The sequence below is a fragment of the Nothobranchius furzeri genome, chromosome 17, assembly GCF_043380555.1.
Source record: "Nothobranchius furzeri strain GRZ-AD chromosome 17, NfurGRZ-RIMD1, whole genome shotgun sequence".
Lineage (NCBI taxonomy): Eukaryota > Metazoa > Chordata > Actinopteri > Cyprinodontiformes > Nothobranchiidae > Nothobranchius > Nothobranchius furzeri.
This window is the reverse complement of record NC_091757.1, coordinates 39,241,619-39,254,615: the sequence shown is the minus strand read 5'-3', so window position 1 is coordinate 39,254,615 and position 12,997 is coordinate 39,241,619. Positions and strand designations below refer to the sequence as shown.

General features: G+C 43.1%; 1 protein-coding gene and 1 pseudogene across 2 annotated transcripts in view; one reads left to right on the top strand and one right to left on the bottom strand.

Annotated features, from left to right (window-relative positions):
* LOC139063606 (oocyte zinc finger protein XlCOF6-like) overlaps nucleotides 1–12,997 on the bottom strand; it is a 158,028-nt gene that overhangs the window by 59,910 nt on the left and 85,121 nt on the right. The gene's annotated exons all lie outside the window — the stretch shown is intronic.
* Nucleotides 70–12,997, top strand: part of LOC139063596 (KAT8 regulatory NSL complex subunit 3-like) — a 41,037-nt pseudogene continuing 28,109 nt past the window's right edge. Inside the window, exons 1-15 of the transcript XR_011516985.1 lie at nucleotides 70–223; nucleotides 798–1,069; nucleotides 2,246–2,416; nucleotides 2,521–2,611; nucleotides 2,742–2,951; nucleotides 3,017–3,145; nucleotides 3,235–3,351; nucleotides 3,440–3,538; nucleotides 3,703–3,774; nucleotides 4,020–4,094; nucleotides 9,903–10,060; nucleotides 10,305–10,368; nucleotides 10,475–10,663; nucleotides 12,193–12,349; nucleotides 12,654–12,731. The product of XR_011516985.1 is annotated as a KAT8 regulatory NSL complex subunit 3-like (transcript). The remainder of the gene's footprint in view (nucleotides 224–797; nucleotides 1,070–2,245; nucleotides 2,417–2,520; nucleotides 2,612–2,741; nucleotides 2,952–3,016; nucleotides 3,146–3,234; nucleotides 3,352–3,439; nucleotides 3,539–3,702; nucleotides 3,775–4,019; nucleotides 4,095–9,902; nucleotides 10,061–10,304; nucleotides 10,369–10,474; nucleotides 10,664–12,192; nucleotides 12,350–12,653; nucleotides 12,732–12,997) is intronic.

Genomic DNA, 12,997 nt, shown 5'->3' with positions numbered 1-12,997 from the left:
GCCAGTTTGTTTGAAACCCATTCGTATGTTTCCGGTTCGTTCCCAACATTGGAGAACCGAGGGACTTGTAACGAGACTTGGCAACAAATCAAGCAACAAAAGGAAGTGAGGCGTTTACGTACAATTCTTTGCAATTTCATATTACGCTTGGAGAATGAATACAAAGAGATCCGTCTTTGGTTTTAAATTTTTTCGGAAATAGGCGTTTTAATCAGATGAAAAGGTAAGGCAGCGTAAACCGCGAGAACCACATTTGTTTAGCTGTTAGCTTGCTATGCTATGCTAGGCTAGTGCACCGCCCTCATTGAAGGGTTGTTTATGTTTTTGTTTCATAAAAATCCTTTAGACCGGCTACGTTATCGTAAGTAACGTATTTATGCTTATTTTGTCAGACTTAGTAGGTTTTGAGAAGTAATTGGTTTGTTTAGCATCTAAGTTGATAAATGTGTGAAGTGTCATGAGCGCAGCAGTGCTTGTTTACATATCAATTTGTGCAATAATTACGTTGTTTCAGTTTGTTTGTCCTTTTAAAGTGTGTAAACATTTGTTAACAAAGCTAGAAGAGAAAGGAAGTCAAGTTTAGAGCATTCAAATACTGGAATGACAAATCCCAATCCTGTTTTCCTACATTGATTATATACACGTTATCAACCTTGGTTAAGTTTTTTTTTTTTTTTTTACCAGTGAGATAATCCCGTTCCTATGACATATTAGGAGAGAACCATTTGTCCATACTGGTTTTGTTGTTTAAATGATAAACATAAAGCACCAGTATTCTGCCTTTTCTTGTCTGCCAGCTTGGTCTGAAACTCCACCAGTGGCTGGGGTCTTCTTGAGGGCCCTCTGGGCCCAGGAAGAATATGCATCGTGGGGATAAGGACTTACAGATATCAGCACACAAAATGGGCACATCTCTGCTTTTCCAGCTGTCACCTCATGAACGGGAGTTAGATTTGGTATATCTGGACCACAGCTATTCAAAACCATGGAATGCTCACCCAGATGCCAGCAGTGCTCGACCCACAAGGACACTGTTTGTTACACCACGTCGCCAACCTGAACCATCATTGTGAGTATAAAAGTCCTTGTTGTCAGCTTCTACTTTATTGGTCTCCAATTTTGTCCTAGCTGTTGGGCATCGTTTGATTTTGAACGATTCAGATTCCAATTCCTCGTTTCGATTCCGGTTCCTATCCATTCCCGATTCTGATTCTTTCAAGACATTCCATGTTTTAAATGAGCCAGCTAACCACAGATCCTACTTGATTAAATAATCTTAACTTAAACATGAATTTTAATTCTATGAACAGTAACGTCACCTTCATTTAGCCGAAAACATGGTTTGGAGAAAAAAAAGAAAAAGACTTGCAGCACAACCAGTGTGTTTGTTTCTGACAGTCTGGAAGAAGTCTGGGATGAGTGTCTCCAACAGATCCAGAAACATCCAGCTGTTTTCAGCTAAAACTCAGGATGATCATGTCCAGGATGACTGAGAACTACACCTCCATGCTGCAGCAGCATTCAGTCAGAACAGAAAGTGAAACTTAAATGTAGCTGCTGTCAGTAACAACCTGATAGACTTTAAACATTAAAACTCTCAACAGTAATAGTTCAAAAAGGAAATAAAATGTTTTATTTATTATTATAATTATTTATTGTGGCAGAAGCTGGTGTGGTCCACCACAGAGAAGCTTCTCTAGCATGATTACTTTAATTACTCTACAGGTTATTGTTCAGTCTTCTGACGCTCAAGCGGCTGCGTCTGACTGCTGACGCTTCATGTGTGTTTTTATTTCTGCAGTGAGACAAACTCACCTCACACCGTCCAGTTTGTTCTTTAAAGCTTCTATTAAATCCACCGTGTTGACGTATATAACAAGTTTCCTCTACGCTGCAGAAATTAGTTTACGGAGTAAAAGTTCGGCAGACACGTTTGTTCATATCTGGCCACTGCGCGCCGGGTGGGGGGACAGCTGGTGTGATCAGCTCTGAAAAGCATTGATCACAATTTGCAGATCACGTTTATTTTTCACGGAGATCAGCCGCAGATTCCTCTTCTGTCAGCATTCTAGGAATCAAAATTAGGAATCGAAAAAAATAACTGAACGATTCCGGGAAAAACTAACAGTTGGAACCGGTTCATATCGATGCTCGATGCCCAACCCTACTAGCTGTATGTAAACAAGTCTTCAGATAGCTGGTTTGATCAACATGTGAGTTTAACCTGATGTTGTTATTTGTGCAGAGACTCTGAAACTCTAATTGACGTGGAAACAGTCACACCATCACCTGTTCCCTTATATGACAACCAGAAAGCTCTTAGTGTGATGAAGGAGTGTGAGCGACATGTCCTGTTTGCTCGAACTGCTGCTGAGAGCCCTCCACCCCCTGATGACTGGGAGGAACATATAAACAAGTAACCAAAAGCATTCACTAATCCACTATTAAATCACTGCAATTTCTGATGCTCTACTAAACAGGATCCAGTGGATTGTTTTGAGATCTTTTGTTTTGTTTCAGAACGGGATGGTCTGTGACGCAGAATAAACTGTTCAACAAGGTCCTCAAAGCTCTTCAAGCTGAAAGATTAGCACGTCTGGCTAACGAGAATGTAACCACATTTTTTATTGTTTAAAATGCAATAATGTCAAAATTTTCACTGTTTGGAGTAAAATCAACATTTTGTGGGAGTTTGGTTAAGGATCCTAAAGTGACACAGAGGTAATTGTTCTATTTTCTAGGCTTCCAATGAGCCAATTTTGCGACGGATAGCTGTGGACAAGTGTGCCAGGAAGGTGCGGCACGCAATCGCCAGTGTGAACTGGGACACCAAACTGACACAGTGGTTGCACACTACTCTGATCGAATCTTTAAGCTTCGCCATGCTTGCAGCATACTTGGATGTACTGCAGACTCTTAAAAGCAAGGGACGATCTTAACAACTGAATTAGGTAACCCAAAAGTCCCACGGCTTGGATTCATTGTTTCTTATTATGCTGTTATTGTTTTTGTCAAGCTACCCTCGTTGATCGACAGAATGTTACTGGCATCCACAAAGACTGGAGCTCCAAGCGCAGAGGCTTTGTCGCTGCTTCTGAAACGGCCTTGGGATCCAGCTGTGGGAGTCCTGTCTCAAAACAGACCTGTAAAAATCTTCACTTCTAGTTACTTCTGTTGGTTTATTCTGCAAAATTCTTGAAGTACAAAGATTCTGTCTGTATTTTTTGTATTAAGTGCAAGCTTCCTGGATCCCCTCTCATCCTTCTTGCACCATCAAGCCCAAGTAATCCCGCTCTCCCCACCTCACGGAGGATGAGGTTTTGGCAGTCGCAGCTCTCCTGCTTGGGAAAGGTCTAAGATCTCACTTAAATATTTACTTAATTATCAAGAAGGGTTTTCTTTCTCAGATCAAACCTCATTAATTCTGTTTGTATTTCAGGTGATCCCAGTGCACACTTATTTGAACAGTGGGGCCAATATTGGAATCACACAGTGTCTGGAGCACATGTTGGCCACAATCAGGGCCAAGGTCATGGAGGTAGACCATCTGATTTTATTATTTTATTCATTTCCTCAAATACTCTCCTGTTTGTCATGTCCAGTATTTAAACCGGTCCTATTTTTTCATAGGAAAACAAGAATATTCATGTTTACATTCCCACTCAGCTGTGCTATTATTGTGTTTTGTTTTTTTAACCACAGGTTCACAGTCACTTTCCACACAAACCAATCATCCTGGTGGGCTGGAACGCTGGTGCACTTATTGCTTGTCATGTAAGACTTGGATTATAGAGATCACCTCTGTCAGTGAGCCCCAGGGCAGCTGTGGCTACATCGTAGCTCATCACCACCAGTGTGTGAATGTGTGTGTGAATGGATGAATGATACACTGTAGTGTAAAGCGCTTTGGAGTCCTTACTCTGAGAGGCGCTATACAAGTGCGGGTCATTTATCACATTTAAAATGAGAATAAGTGTGCTAAAAATTATCATGTGATTAATTCTGTTTTGATGTTTCAGGTGTCTCTAATGGAATATCTGACTGCTGTTGTCTGTCTTGGCTTCCCCGTGCTAACAGTTAATGGGCCAAGAGGGGTAAGAGAAATATCAACAAATTCAACCCAGCCTTCTAAAATATGGATGCTGTTTTTGCTGTACTTCAGATCTGAAATTTTTTTATTAAAAGAAAAGAGAATTGAAGAAAGTTGGGTTCTAAACTGACTTACCAGTTTACATTAAAGTATTCTTGGGAAGAAATACTCTAATGTAATGTAAGCTAGTCTCATAGATTTAATTCTTGTGTAACTTAATTTGTTCCAAATGATGCAGTGGTAGTAATGTTTTGATGAATTTTGCATCAATAGAGGGGGAAAACATTGAAGCCTCTAGCTTACAATGCTTTGCCTGTCTTAAGCCGGGCGTACACTGTGCGACTTTTTTGAGCCGATTTTCCACTCGTGCGAGAATCCACGAGATCGGGGCGAGTAGTGTACAGAGGCGATTAAAACCACGTGACCAGCTACCGATAAGCTCGCACGGACTCCTGGCGTGTTTAATATTTCGCTCGTCCCTCGTGAGGGTATCGCACTGTTGAAGCGGCGCTGCGAGCAGCTGCGACCCAAAATGTACCAGAACCACTCACGACGCATGCGCAATCCTGCATCAACATCGCTCGCCCGCTATTTCCCTAATAACACACATTGTTCGTTTTAATTTCTACACGTATTTTTACTCACAAAGATTGTCAAGAAAGCGTGTTTGTCGTGTTCATGTCAAATTAAACTGATCACAAAACACAGATCTACTTTCTTTATTTCGTTTTCCTCATCCAACCCCCATAAATCCCTGTGTGTCCTCCTGCAGCACTCCCGAAGGACAACAGGCAAAACAACGCAAAAAAGTCTGACGTGTTGTGTAAAAACTGCTATTTTTAGCATATTTTTAGGGCCGACATGTTGCTACCAGATGTACAGTGTGAGCAGTCAGGTCGCATCTGAGAACTGGGTCGTGCAGTGTGAGCGCATGACTCGTGAGATCTGCCCTGCGAGGAAGTCGTACAGTTTGAGCTGAAGCTGAGTGCTGCGAGTGAAAAAGTCGCACAGTGTACGCCCGGCTTTATGCCACTTTTGCTCATCATTTTACAGATTTAATCTCTCTATAAAAAGTCAGTTCCCTTTCAGTCGATTCACTCGGTACAACGAAGGTACTATGGGACATCACGCCCTCGTGTGGCCTGGCTGAAGACACATTTAATCACGCCTGTAAGGCACATGAAAGTGACGCGGCGTGGAGGCCCCGCCCTCCACTTAGAAGCGACCGCGTCACTGTCATTTCTCAGTTCTTACGCTCTTCACCTCGCTGACTACACATCTGACAACTAGCTGCACTATTAAAAGTTAGCTTAACCGCTTGCTGACTGGACTGCTGCCTTCTGGCTAGCATTCCTGCCCACCGAGCGCTGTCCTTTTTGGCTTTTCAGGCGGTTCCTGCGCTTTGCTTTCGAATGGCAGGCCTACAAGTACATGGTTATGCCTTTTGGGTTTGCTCTCTGCCCCACACCTTTTCGAAATGTGTGGAAGCCGCACTAGCCCCTCTTAGGTAGGAGGGCATCCGGTTCCTCGCTTACCTAGACGACTGGGCTCTAGTAGCGAGTTCCCGAACACAGGCAGAAGCTCACACTGCACAGGTACTTTCCCACGTTCAAGCCCTGGGGTTTTCCGTGAACTACAGAAAGAGTTCTTGGGCTGGAAATTTGCTCTCGGTCAAGTAGAGCGCGTCTCTCGGACCAGCGAATAGCCGCGCTACGCAGCTGCTTAGCACACTTTCAGCTGGGAGCCAGACTGACACTCCGCACAGCTCTACAGCTGCTGGGGATGATGGCTTCCTCCATAGCCGTGGTGCCTCTCGGACTGTTAAAAATGCGACATTTCCAGCGTTGGGTCCGCTCTCATCATCTCCATCCTTCACGTCATCTCTGCCGGAGGTTGATGGTCACCAGAACCTGCATGGTAGCTCTCCTCCCATTGAGAGAACCAGGGCTGTTCTGCTAGGGTTCCCCAATCGGGAGGGTGTCAGAACGCATAGTGGTGACCACAGACGCTTCCCTCAGAGGCTGGGGGGCTCTGTGTGGGGGTTTAGTGGTGAGGGGGGTATGGTCCTCGACCCAGTCAAGGTTCCATATCAACTTTCTGGAACTGCTAACAGTGTTTCTGGCCCTGAAACACTTCAGTCATCACCTGAGAGGACATCATGTGCTAGTGCGCACAGACAACACAAATGTTGTGTCATATGTAAACAGACAGGGAGGAACACGCTCCCTTCCTCTACTGAATCTGACCCACACATTACTGCACTGGTACAATCTGAATCTCCTGTCTCTCAGAGCCGCTCATGTCCCCGGGTACCTCAACCACGGGGCAGCTCTCCAGGGGCGGACCTCTGTCAAAGGAATGGAGGCTGCACCCCGAGGTGGTGTCCCAGATCTGGCTGAGGTTCGGCAGGGCAGTAGTGGATCTGTTTACGTCAAGCGCAAACACACACTGTCCCCTGTTCTTTTCCCTGACGGATCAGACTGCTCCAATGGGATCGGATGCTCTTGCGCACGCTTGGTCCAACGTTCTCCTCTACGCTTTTCCGCTGGTGGAACTGATTCCAGCAGTACTGGAGAGAGTGCGCAGGTTGAGCAGGTCTCCGATTTTGGTGGCTTCTCAGTGGCCCACAAAGTCTTGGTACCTGGAGATCATCAGTCTGATGATAGCCCCCCATGGAAGCTCCCCGTCAGACAGGGCCTTCTGCCACAGGCACAAAAAAGGCACCCTCACCCACATCTGTGGAAGCTGCAGGCCTGCCTACTGAAAAGTCCAACCTGTTAGCTAAAGGCTGTGGTGAATACTATTCAGAGCTAAAGAGCATGCACCACTCGATCAGGATGAAGCTTCTGTCTTATAAGACAGCTCTGCTCTTAGCCCTTGTATCGGCTAAAAGGGTGGGAGACCTTCATGCTCTTTCAGTTCACCCTTCCTGTCTGAAAATGTCATCAGATGGAGCTAGGGCCACTCTGCATCAGAATGCTGCATATATGCCTAAGGTCATCCCGCTCAATTACAGTTTCATGACCATAGAGCTTTCGGGCTTCCATAGTTCTCCTTTTGCCTCTGAGGAGCAGAGGAGGCCGCATTGTCTGTGCCCGGTTCGTGCTCTGCAGGCTTATATAGATCGCACTATATCAGAAAAACAGACCAACTGTTTGTGTGTTTTGCCAAACCCTCCATGGGTAAAGCTTTGTCAAAGCAAAGACTTTCTCATTGGATTGTGGAGGCCACTTCCCTGTGTTACAGCGTCACTGGCTCCCAGCTGCCCCTAGGGATCAGGGAACAATCTACAAGAGGTGTGGCTGCTTCTTGGGCGCTGTTTAAAGGTGTTTCAGTTGGTGACATTTGCTCAGCTGCAAGCTGGGCTACACCCCACACCTTTGTGAGGTTTTACCGCTTGGATGTTTTGGCCCCTTCGGTGGCCCATGCGGTTCTCTCTGCTGGATCTGACTTGCCATCTTAGGTTGCAATCTCAGGTCAGGTTTGATAGATGCTCTTGGGGCATCTCGATAAGTCCCATAGTACCTTCGTTGTATCGAGTGAATCGACTGAAAGGGAACGTTAGGTTATGCATATAACTACTGTTCCCTGAAGGAGAGGAACGAAGTACAACGCAGGGCTGCCCCGTTTCACAGCCCAACTCGGTGAAGAGCGGCTATCGAACTGTGAATGACAGTGACGCGGTCGCTTATAAGTGGAGGGCGGGGCCTCCACGCCACGTCACTTTCACTTGCCTTACAGGCGTGATTAAATGTGTCTTCAGCCAGGCCACACGAAGGTGTGATGTCCCATAGTACCTTCGTTATACCTCGTTCCTCTCCTTCAGGGAACAGTGGTTATGTGCATAACCTAACGTTTTTGTTACAGATTACAGTACATACTGTACTTTTGTTAGAATTCAATTCAAAGAAGTTGTTCTTTTTCCTCAAAAGCTCGCTGGTTTGACCTGAAAGTAACTGAACAGTTTTCTGCTTCTCTGCCCTACTGGTTGAAAGTGGAAGTACAACTGTCGTAATCAACCCCGCTGCAGCTAGCTTTAACAACGAGCTAACACTAACATAAGCCAACTAATACTAAAATAAGCCATGAAGTTAAAAGATCCACACTGTTGAACATAAATATTATAACGTACAAGTCCAATAGTAACAAAGCCAGGTCACCATCAGTCCGTGCTTCTGTAGCCTCCTTTAGCTCTCTCAAATGAGCATAAGCCGTGGTGATGTTCAAGGTCAAGGTCACATTTATTTCTAAAGCACACTTATTATTGCTTTCGTAACACAAAGTGCTGTACAACACACAAGATAACATAGCAAGAAAGTATAACTAAAAACCATAAAACCATTAAAATTAGCAAGTTAGGATAAAAACAACATTACATCATACAATTATTAAATCAATAAATATGAGAAAGAATGACAATGACAAAAATAAAATCATCCTACATAAAAGCCAGGTTGAAGAAATGAGTTTTGAGCAAGGACCTAAATACATCCAGGATTTGAGAGGTCCTGATCTGCAGAGGAAGGCTGTTCCAGAGTCTAGGGTTAGCCACAGAAAATGCCCTATCTCCTTTCGTCTTTAGGCGAGCCTTTGGAACTGACAATAAAAACTGTGATCCCGACCGCAAATTCCTGGCAAGTGTAGGTTGACAATAAATCATCTATATAAGGAGGGGCCAGACCATAAAGTGATTTATAAACAAAAAGCAACAATTTAAACTGAATCCTGTAATGCACTGGGAGCCAGTGAAGGGAAGCAAGCACTGGAGAGATATGGCCATGCTTCCTTGTACCTGTTAAAAGGTTCGCTGCTGCATTTTGAACCAGTTGCAAGCGGTTTAAGGAGGAATGTCCTAATCCATAATACAGGGATTTGCAGTAATCTAGTCTACAGGAGACAAAGAGATGAATAACATGTTCAAAGACAGTTTCCGGCAAATAGCACTTAACCGTTGCAAGTTGCCTCAAGTGATAAAAACTGGACTGGGCCACTGCACTTCTCTGTCTGTCCAATTTAAACGAACCATCCTTAAGAAAAACAGGCTTTTCACATGAGGCTTTGCAAAATCCGAAAGGGAACCAAGTGGGCTCACCGCACCCTTTAACAGGTCTCAACTGCCAAAAACTAAAATCTGTCTTCAGGTCATTCAATTTCATAAAATTAATTGACATCCAGTTTTAGCGCTTTGCTTCACCTCCAAAGACATTTTCTCTCTTACTTTTACTTCCAGGTTCCATCATGATGCCAACAGAAAAAGCAAACTTCTTTTTTTCTTCTTTTTGTGCTTTTTATTGACAATCGGTGAACTGAAAAAGCTAACTGCTAGCATTACAACTAACAGCTGTAAAGGTCCACAAAACCTTAGTGTAGTTTTTGGTCAACAGAGGGTTTCAGAGTGGTGCTGAATGTGAAACTGGTCAAGTTTCTAACTCAACAATCACTGAGATCAATGCTAAAGCTCTAGCTTAAAGTTTAAAAACTATTTGGTGTTACTTTAAATAAAAATACAATAAAAGTTGTGTGTTATTTTAATGTTTTTGTTTCTTCAAAGTTTCAACTCATAGAGGAAAATATTTACGATGTATTTATTATATTCAAACGCTGTGTCTGTGCTATATGTTCAGTTTATTTTAATTGTACATACTTGTAAGAAAATAGCATAGACAGTCCACATGTACTTAACATCCAGGTAATTATCCATTAAAAGGTTCCTATTTGTTGACACATGAGTCTGTCGTTTTCTTTAGGTAAATGTGAGCTTTGGCTTGTCGTGTGTTTGGTGGTGACTGTCCACGTGTCTCTGGTTGTACAGGATGTAGACGACTCTCTGCTGGACATGAAGACTCCAGTGTTGTTTGTGATTGGACAGAACGCTCTCCAGTGTACTGTAGACGGCATGGAGGAGTTCAGGGAGAAGCTGAGGGCCGACAACAGCATGGTGGTGGTGGGAGGAGCAGATGACAACATCAGGTCAGTTAACTGAGGACGATTTAAGGCAGCAAAAAACGACTAGTTCAAGTTTTGGTTTACGGATGCATGTAGCAGAGAGACTTAATTTTTTTTTGAGTCCAAACTGGTGCTTTTTATCTAAGATGGGGAGATTTTGAGTTTTGTTTAAAGCTCATTGAATTGCTTCTGTATATAAAATGTGCTATATAATTAAAGTTGGCTTGCCTTTGTCGGTTTTGAGTTTTAACACAAAAATGCTCAACAGAATAAATTCAGCAAAGATGAAATCGGAAGGGCTGACACAGACGATGGTGGACCGCTGCATTCAGGTCGGTTCTGTTGCTGGAAATCTTCAAATCAGTTTTCTCTGGAGGATTTCTGAGTTAAGTCTTGTATTTTCTTCCTCTTTAAAAACTCGTCTCAAAAACACTTCAGGATGAAATGGCAGACTTTTTGTCGGGTGTCCTAACTCGGTCAGAGGGATACAGCCATGGCTCCGGAGACATGAGGGACTTGGACACAGAGAAGAAGAGGAGACCTAGATGGGAGATTCCCTTTGATGTAGAGAGAGGACGACCTTCATCTCCTGCACTCCGACTTCCCATCTCACCTTCCGGTTCAGAGGTTAAAATAAAAATTAGAATTTATAATTTTTTGTTCTATAAGATTGCTTCAAAAACTGCTATTGAGGATAACACCGTATTGACCCGAATATAAGATGACAAGGTTTTTTTCATTGAAAATAATTTTAAAATGTGGGGTCGTCTTATAATCGGGGTCTAAGCATTTACACATGCTGATATCTGTCTGCGGTCATTACACACCTGTAACAGCAGAGGGCGCCAACCTGCGTGTTCTCAACAGGAGGAAAAAAGAGATCAGAGGTCCGGAGAAGAGTGGACCGAAAGTGTGGCAAGTTAACAAGCTGTAAGGCAGAATTACGCAAATTTTAAGATGATGGTGGTCAGTTCAGCAGAGGCGTCAAACATTACATGCATGGATGCCTTGGATGGCAGTGAGGATGACGTTCTGGGAGGAGTCGACAGGTGTAGCGATCTGATGATGCACCAGGACCGCAGCAGCACGAGTGAGAATGAGTGACTGAGTACAGCGAGGCAGAGAGCGTCTGAATAAAAGACTAATTTGACTTTTGATTTCACATGTCAGCAAAGTTCTGATAGTTTGCATTAAAATAGTGTTTTTGCTCAGTATTTGTTCTCAAATTTTCATTAAAAATAGTTTATTTTAAAGGTGATTTTTATTTGTATTTTTCCGAAGATTAGTTTTGGAAAAGGGGGGGGGGGTCGTCCTATATTCGGGTCAATGCAGTATTATTGTAAATAAGGTGTCTGGCATAAAGTGATCATATTACTCAATTTTCGTTTTTTAAGACAAACATTTTGCTGGTTTAAAGATGTTTATCTCATACCTGCTGACAGTTTCGACTGAAGGCTTCAGTCTTCCTCAGAGCATCATCTGAGTTTTCGCCGTTGTGTCATTTAGAAGCCTTTAGTCGAAACTGTCAGCAGGTACGAGATAAACATCTTTAAACCAGCAAAACATTTGTCTTAAAAAAGAAAATTGAGTAATTTGATTTATAAGGAAGACAAAATGAACTTTTTTAATCTATAAAGTGATCATTATTGTTAAACCATGTTTGGAGAAGCATGTTAAGGCTTGGTTCACAAGACAGGATTTTAAAATTGTTGCCAATTTTGAAAACATGAGAGGTTTGGTTTCCCGATAAAAGTGTTACAGCTATAGGTACAGAATAAAGTATTGTTTGAGTACTAGTTCTGAAAACCAGGTATCGGTAAAGAACCGGTAATTGGAGAAAAAAAAACGAAAAAGTACCCTGTTCCACGCAGCACACACGTTTGTCATCATTAATAAAACCAAGACGATCCACAAATTTGAATATCCCAGATTTACGGCCTGATCGGTCAGGACGTCCTTCTGAGCAGACCTGAAGCCTGCCGCACCCGAGAGCAAACGGCCACAAATGACTGTTAGTTCAACAGATACCTCGCTGTGTGCATCTAATTTTCACTGAGTTTTCTGCCTCACCATGGAAGGTGAGGATTGGCTCAGACATGTAAATAAAGTCAAACATTAATAAACTCATCAAATGTTCATCTTTATATTGTTCCCAGGATCTGTCGAGTGTCTGTAGCAGTCCCACGTCGAGTCCCAAACCCAAGACGTCTAGTTTATCTCCAGCGCAGAAGTCCAGTCTGATCACAGCCACTCAGCTGCTGAAGACTCACATGCAACGCTCAGGCACGGTTCTCACTCACAAGCAGGCTCAAGGTTAGTTAAAAATATCCTCCAAGCATCCGTGGTGAACAGTGATTACTGCAGCCTGTGCGTGAACAGCTCTCGTATTCACCACATTTTCTCTTGTTATTGTAAATGATTCACTAGAGCTTCTGCTGCAATTTTCACAAACTGCTCAAGCTAAGCAGAGGGGGTGGTATGAGACGTGAAAGGCTTTTAACGCCGTTATGACATCACGTCGTCTGACAGGACAAGATGAAACGTGACTGAAATACTTTCCTCTCATCCTCGTCTCTTCTTCAACTTTCCTTTCTGGCTTTTTTCTTATTCATTCCAGCTCAGTTTGCTGCTTTTATGAAACAAAACATGATTGTGAGGAAAAATCTTCCTCCTGGCACGCCTCCTTGTATTTTTGGTAAGTGTCTATCCGTCCTCCACTCTTTCCTTCCCTCTGTCCTTTTCTCTCTCTGTTTTCTCAGCTTCATTTCCATAGCAATTAAATTACTGTTGATTTGCTTTGGAAATAAAAAAATGTGTGTGTTGTGGCGCACATTTTCTGGAAAGGTTAGACAGTAGAAAGTTTGTTAGAACTAATTTAACAAAATGTCAATTAAATCTCCTCAGTATTTATTTTTGTGTGTGCCTTGCGTGCATGCGTGTGTGTGTGCGTGCGTGCGTGTG